Genomic DNA, 6,246 nt, shown 5'->3' with positions numbered 1-6,246 from the left:
GGCCTCCTTGCTTATGGTCGGGCAATTCCATAATTGGCCTGACTATAAGAGGGGCGCTAGAGAGCGCGTCACGTGCTCTGTCTGCAGGTCGGGAGGTATAAAGGAGGGGTGACCCCCACTTGTTACCCCCCGATTGTGACGTACTGGTAGCCAGCGCGGGGGATTTCTGAGTGACCCCCCCGGTGGTTTGTGACAGCTTCTACTATATTTTGCGATGTTAAAACATGTACAGCACACTGACGGCACACAGACTGAAGACGGACAACACATGGATGGTACACGGATTTCACATGGATGACACACAGGTGACAGATGAATGGCACATGGATTACAAATGGATGATACATGGATTGCACAATGATTATAGATGGATGACACACAGGTGACATATCAATGGCACATGGATGACACATGGATGACACATGGATGACACATGGATTGCACAATGATTATAGATGGATGACACACACATGGATGACACAATGATTATAGATGGATGACATACGGATGAGACATGGATGGCACACGGATGACACACAAGGATGGCACACGGATGACACACAAGGATGGCACACGGATAATACATGGATGCCTCACGGATGGTACACAGATGACACATGAATGGCTTACGGATGACAGAAGGCTGACACATGGATGACATACGAATGACAGATGACACCCAGATGACAGATGACACACAGATGACAGATGACACACAGATGACAGATGACACATGTATGACAAATGATACAGGGATGACAGATGTACGACAGATAACACACAGATGACACATGTATGACAGATAACACACAGAAGACAGACGGGTCACGGATGACACATATATGCCATCTGTGTGCTGTACGTATTTCATCTGTGGTGCCGGTTAAAAATTGACATGTCTCCTTGTGCACACGTGATCCATGTAAAAACACGGAGGTGTGCAGATCCGGATAGATTTTAATTAGTATGCGTCTCCAGTACATGTGAAAATGGACATCAAATGTACTGGACACACGGACATGTCAAAAGGGCCTTAAAGGTTTTTTTTTCCCAAAAGTTAGATTAGGTTTGTATGTCCAGCCGATCTCAGTCAGATTCATTTTCAGACACAGATCAGCGCTGAGCACCGCGTTACCACAACACAGGGCACCGGAGGGGGCGTGCACTCAAAACGCGTACGGAGGAAGGCTGGCTCCTCCGCCTCTCTGTAGTGCACTGACGTCACGTGTCAGCTGATCGCCTCCGTCCAGAGCAACCGGCAACACAAGAGCCGCATCCAGTGTGAGCGGGGTGAGATGTGCCGGCAGGCGGCTCCGGGGCAGCGCGGACACTGAGCATTGAGGAGCGGGACATCCCGGGGACGGGTCACTGCAAGACGAGGTGTGTGAGGGCGGCGCCCGGTATATCCCCGTGTATGGGGGGCGTACGGCCGTGTATTGTGTATATCCCCGTGTGTGAGGGGCGTACGGCCGTGTATTGTGTATATCCCCGTGTGTGAGGGGAATACGGCCGTGCATGAGGGGCGTACGGCCGTGTATTGTGTATATCCCCGTGTATGAGGGGCGTACGGCCGTGTATTGCGTATATCCCCGTGTATGAGGGGCGTACGGCCGTGTATTGCGTATATCCCCGTGTATGAGGGGCGTACGGCCGTGTATTGCGTATATCCCCGTGTATGGGGGGCGTACGGCCGTGTATTGTGTATATCCCCGTGTGTGAGGGGCGTACGGCCGTGTATTGTGTATATCCCCGTGTGTGAGGGGAATACGGCCGTGCATGAGGGGCGTACGGCCGTGTATTGTGTATATCCCCGTGTATGAGGGGCGTACGGCCGTGTATTGCGTATATCCCCGTGTATGAGGGGCGTACGGCCGTGTATTGCGTATATCCCCGTGTATGAGGGGCGTACGGCCGTGTATTGCGTATATCCCCGTGTATGAGGGGCGTACGGCCGTGTATTGCGTATATCCCCGTGTATGAGGGGCGTACGGCCGTGTATTGCGTATATCCCCGTGTATGAGGGGCGTACGGCCGTGTATTGCGTATATCCCCGTGTATGAGGGGCGTACGGCCGTGTATTGCGTATATCCCCGTGTATGAGGGGCGTACGGCCGTGTATTGCGTATATCCCCGTGTATGAGGGGCGTACGGCCGTGTATTGCGTATATCCCCGTGTATGAGGGGCGTACGGCCGTGTATTGCGTATATCCCCGTGTATGAGGGGCGTACGGCCGTGTATTGCGTATATCCCCGTGTATGAGGGGCGTACGGCCGTGTATTGCGTATATCCCCGTGTATGAGGGGCGTACGGCCGTGTATTGCGTATATCCCCGTGTATGAGGGGCGTACGGCCGTGTATTGCGTATATCCCCGTGTATGAGGGGCGTACGGCCGTGTATTGCGTATATCCCCGTGTATGAGGGGCGTACGGCCGTGTATTGCGTATATCCCCGTGTATGAGGGGCGTACGGCCGTGTATTGCGTATATCCCCGTGTATGAGGGGCGTACGGCCGTGTATTGCGTATATCCCCGTGTATGAGGGGCGTACGGCCGTGTATTGCGTATATCCCCGTGTATGAGGGGCGTACGGCCGTGTATTGCGTATATCCCCGTGTATGAGGGGCGTACGGCCGTGTATTGCGTATTTCCCCGTGTATGAGGGGCGTACGGCCGTGTATTGCGTATATCCCCGTGTATGAGGGGCGTACGGCCGTGTATTGCGTATATCCCCGTGTATGAGGGGCGTACGGCCGTGTATTGCGTATATCCCCGTGTATGAGGGGCGTACGGCCGTGTATTGCGTATATCCCCGTGTATGAGGGGCGTACGGCCGTGTATTGCGTATATCCCCGTGTATGAGGGGCGTACGGCCGTGTATTGCGTATATCCCCGTGTATGAGGGGCGTACGGCCGTGTATTGCGTATATCCCCGTGTATGAGGGGCGTACGGCCGTGTATTGCGTATATCCCCGTGTATGAGGGGCGTACGGCCGTGTATTGCGTATATCCCCGTGTATGAGGGGCGTACGGCCGTGTATTGCGTATATCCCCGTGTATGAGGGGCGTACGGCCGTGTATTGCGTATATCCCCGTGTATGAGGGGCGTACGGCCGTGTATTGCGTATATCCCCGTGTATGAGGGGCGTACGGCCGTGTATTGCGTATATCCCCGTGTATGAGGGGCGTACGGCCGTGTAATTGCGTATATCCCCGTGTATGAGGGGCGTACGGCCGTGTATTGCGCATATCCCCGTGTATGAGGGGCGTACGGCCGTGTATTGCGCATATCCCCGTGTATGAGGGGCGTACGGCCGTGTATTGCGCATATCCCCGTGTATGAGGGGCGTACGGCCGTGTATTGCGCATATCCCCGTGTATGAGGGGCGTACGGCCGTGTATTGCGCATATCCCCGTGTATGAGGGGCGTACGGCCGTGTATTGCGCATATCCCCGTGTATGAGGGGCGTACGGCCGTGTATTGCGCATATCCCCGTGTATGAGGGGCGTACGGCCGTGTATTGCGCATATCCCCGTGTATGAGGGGCGTACGGCCGTGTATTGCGCATATCCCCGTGTATGAGGGGCGTACGGCCGTGTATTGCGCATATCCCCGTGTATGAGGGGCGTACGGCCGTGTATTGCGCATATCCCCGTGTATGAGGGGCGTACGGCCGTGTATTGCGCATATCCCCGTGTATGAGGGGCGTACGGCCGTGTATTGCGCATATCCCCGTGTATGAGGGGCGTACGGCCGTGTATTGCGTATATCCCCGTGTATGAGGGGCGTACGGCCGTGTATTGCGCATATCCCCGTGTATGAGGGGCGTACGGCCGTGTATTGCGTATATCCCCGTGTATGAGGGGCGTACGGCCGTGTATTGCGTATATCCCCGTGTATGAGGGGCGTACGGCCGTGTATTGCGTATATCCCCGTGTATGAGGGGCGTACGGCCGTGTATTGCGTATATCCCCGTGTATGAGGGGCGTACGGCCGTGTATTGCGTATATCCCCGTGTATGAGGGGCGTACGGCCGTGTATTGCGTATATCCCCGTGTATGAGGGGCGTACGGCCGTGTATTGCGTATATCCCCGTGTATGAGGGGCGTACGGCCGTGTATTGCGTATTTCCCCGTGTATGAGGGGCGTACGGCCGTGTATTGCGTATATCCCCGTGTATGAGGGGCGTACGGCCGTGTATTGCGTATATCCCCGTGTATGAGGGGCGTACGGCCGTGTATTGCGTATATCCCCGTGTATGAGGGGCGTACGGCCGTGTATTGCGTATATCCCCGTGTATGAGGGGCGTACGGCCGTGTATTGCGTATATCCCCGTGTATGAGGGGCGTACGGCCGTGTATTGCGTATATCCCCGTGTATGAGGGGCGTACGGCCGTGTATTGCGTATATCCCCGTGTATGAGGGGCGTACGGCCGTGTATTGCGTATATCCCCGTGTATGAGGGGCGTACGGCCGTGTATTGCGTATATCCCCGTGTATGAGGGGCGTACGGCCGTGTATTGCGTATATCCCCGTGTATGAGGGGCGTACGGCCGTGTAATTGCGTATATCCCCGTGTATGAGGGGCGTACGGCCGTGTAATTGCGTATATCCCCGTGTATGAGGGGCGTACGGCCGTGTATTGCGCATATCCCCGTGTATGAGGGGCGTACGGCCGTGTATTGCGCATATCCCCGTGTATGAGGGGCGTACGGCCGTGTATTGCGCATATCCCCGTGTATGAGGGGCGTACGGCCGTGTATTGCGCATATCCCCGTGTATGAGGGGCGTACGGCCGTGTATTGCGCATATCCCCGTGTATGAGGGGCGTACGGCCGTGTATTGCGCATATCCCCGTGTATGAGGGGCGTACGGCCGTGTATTGCGCATATCCCCGTGTATGAGGGGCGTACGGCCGTGTATTGCGCATATCCCCGTGTATGAGGGGCGTACGGCCGTGTATTGCGCATATCCCCGTGTATGAGGGGCGTACGGCCGTGTATTGCGCATATCCCCGTGTATGAGGGGCGTACGGCCGTGTATTGCGCATATCCCCGTGTATGAGGGGCGTACGGCCGTGTATTGCGCATATCCCCGTGTATGAGGGGCGTACGGCCGTGTATTGCGCATATCCCCGTGTATGAGGGGCGTACGGCCGTGTATTGCGCATATCCCCGTGTATGAGGGGCGTACGGCCGTGTATTGCGCATATCCCCGTGTATGAGGGGCGTACGGCCGTGTATTGCGCATATCCCCGTGTATGAGGGGCGTACGGCCGTGTATTGCGCATATCCCCGTGTATGAGGGGCGTACGGCCGTGTATTGCGCATATCCCCGTGTATGAGGGGCGTACGGCCGTGTATTGCGCATATCCCCGTGTATGAGGGGCGTACGGCCGTGTATTGCGCATATCCCCGTGTATGAGGGGCGTACGGCCGTGTATTGCGTATATCCCCGTGTATGAGGGGCGTACGGCCGTGTATTGCGTATATCCCCGTGTATGAGGGGCGTACGGCCGTGTATTGCGTATATCCCCGTGTATGAGGGGCGTACGGCCGTGTATTGCGTATATCCCCGTGTATGAGGGGCGTACGGCCGTGTATTGCGTATATCCCCGTGTATGAGGGGCGTACGGCCGTGTATTGCGTATATCCCCGTGTATGAGGGGCGTACGGCCGTGTATTGCGTATATCCCCGTGTATGAGGGGCGTACGGCCGTGTATTTCGTATATCCCCGTGTATGAGGGGCGTACGGCCGTGTATTGCGTATATCCCCGTGTATGAGGGGCGTACGGCCGTGTATTGCGTATATCCCCGTGTATGAGGGGCGTACGGCCGTGTATTGCGTATATCCCCGTGTATGAGGGGCGTACGGCCGTGTATTGCGTATATCCCCGTGTATGAGGGGCGTACGGCCGTGTATTGCGTATATCCCCGTGTATGAGGGGCGTACGGCCGTGTATTGCGTATATCCCCGTGTATGAGGGGCGTACGGCCGTGTATTGCGTATATCCCCGTGTATGAGGGGCGTACGGCCGTGTATTGCGTATATCCCCGTGTATGAGGGGCGTACGGCCGTGTATTGCGTATATCCCCGTGTATGAGGGGCGTACGGCCGTGTATTGCGTATATCCCCGTGTATGAGGGGCGTACGGCCGTGTATTGCGTATATCCCCGTGTATGAGGGGCGTACGGCCGTGTATTGCGTATATCCCCGTGTATGAGGGGCGTACGGCCGTGTATTGCG

General features: G+C 56.4%; 1 protein-coding gene across 2 annotated transcripts in view; it reads left to right on the top strand.

Annotated features, from left to right (window-relative positions):
* Positions 1–1,215: 1,215 nt before the first annotated feature.
* The window catches only part of TOGARAM1 (TOG array regulator of axonemal microtubules 1), an 87,199-nt gene continuing 82,168 nt past the window's right edge, over positions 1,216–6,246 (top strand). The window contains exon 1 of one of the 2 annotated variants that reach the window (XM_075331161.1): positions 1,216–1,290. The gene's annotated coding sequence lies outside the window, so the exon portion shown is untranslated. Of the gene's footprint in view, positions 1,381–6,246 lie in introns of both variants that reach the window. The other variant, XM_075331160.1, reaches the window with a different exon arrangement.

Source organism: Anomaloglossus baeobatrachus, chromosome 12 (genome assembly GCF_048569485.1).
Source record: "Anomaloglossus baeobatrachus isolate aAnoBae1 chromosome 12, aAnoBae1.hap1, whole genome shotgun sequence".
Classification (NCBI taxonomy): Eukaryota; Metazoa; Chordata; class Amphibia; order Anura; family Aromobatidae; genus Anomaloglossus; species Anomaloglossus baeobatrachus.
This window is presented reverse-complemented; position numbering and strand designations above follow the sequence as displayed.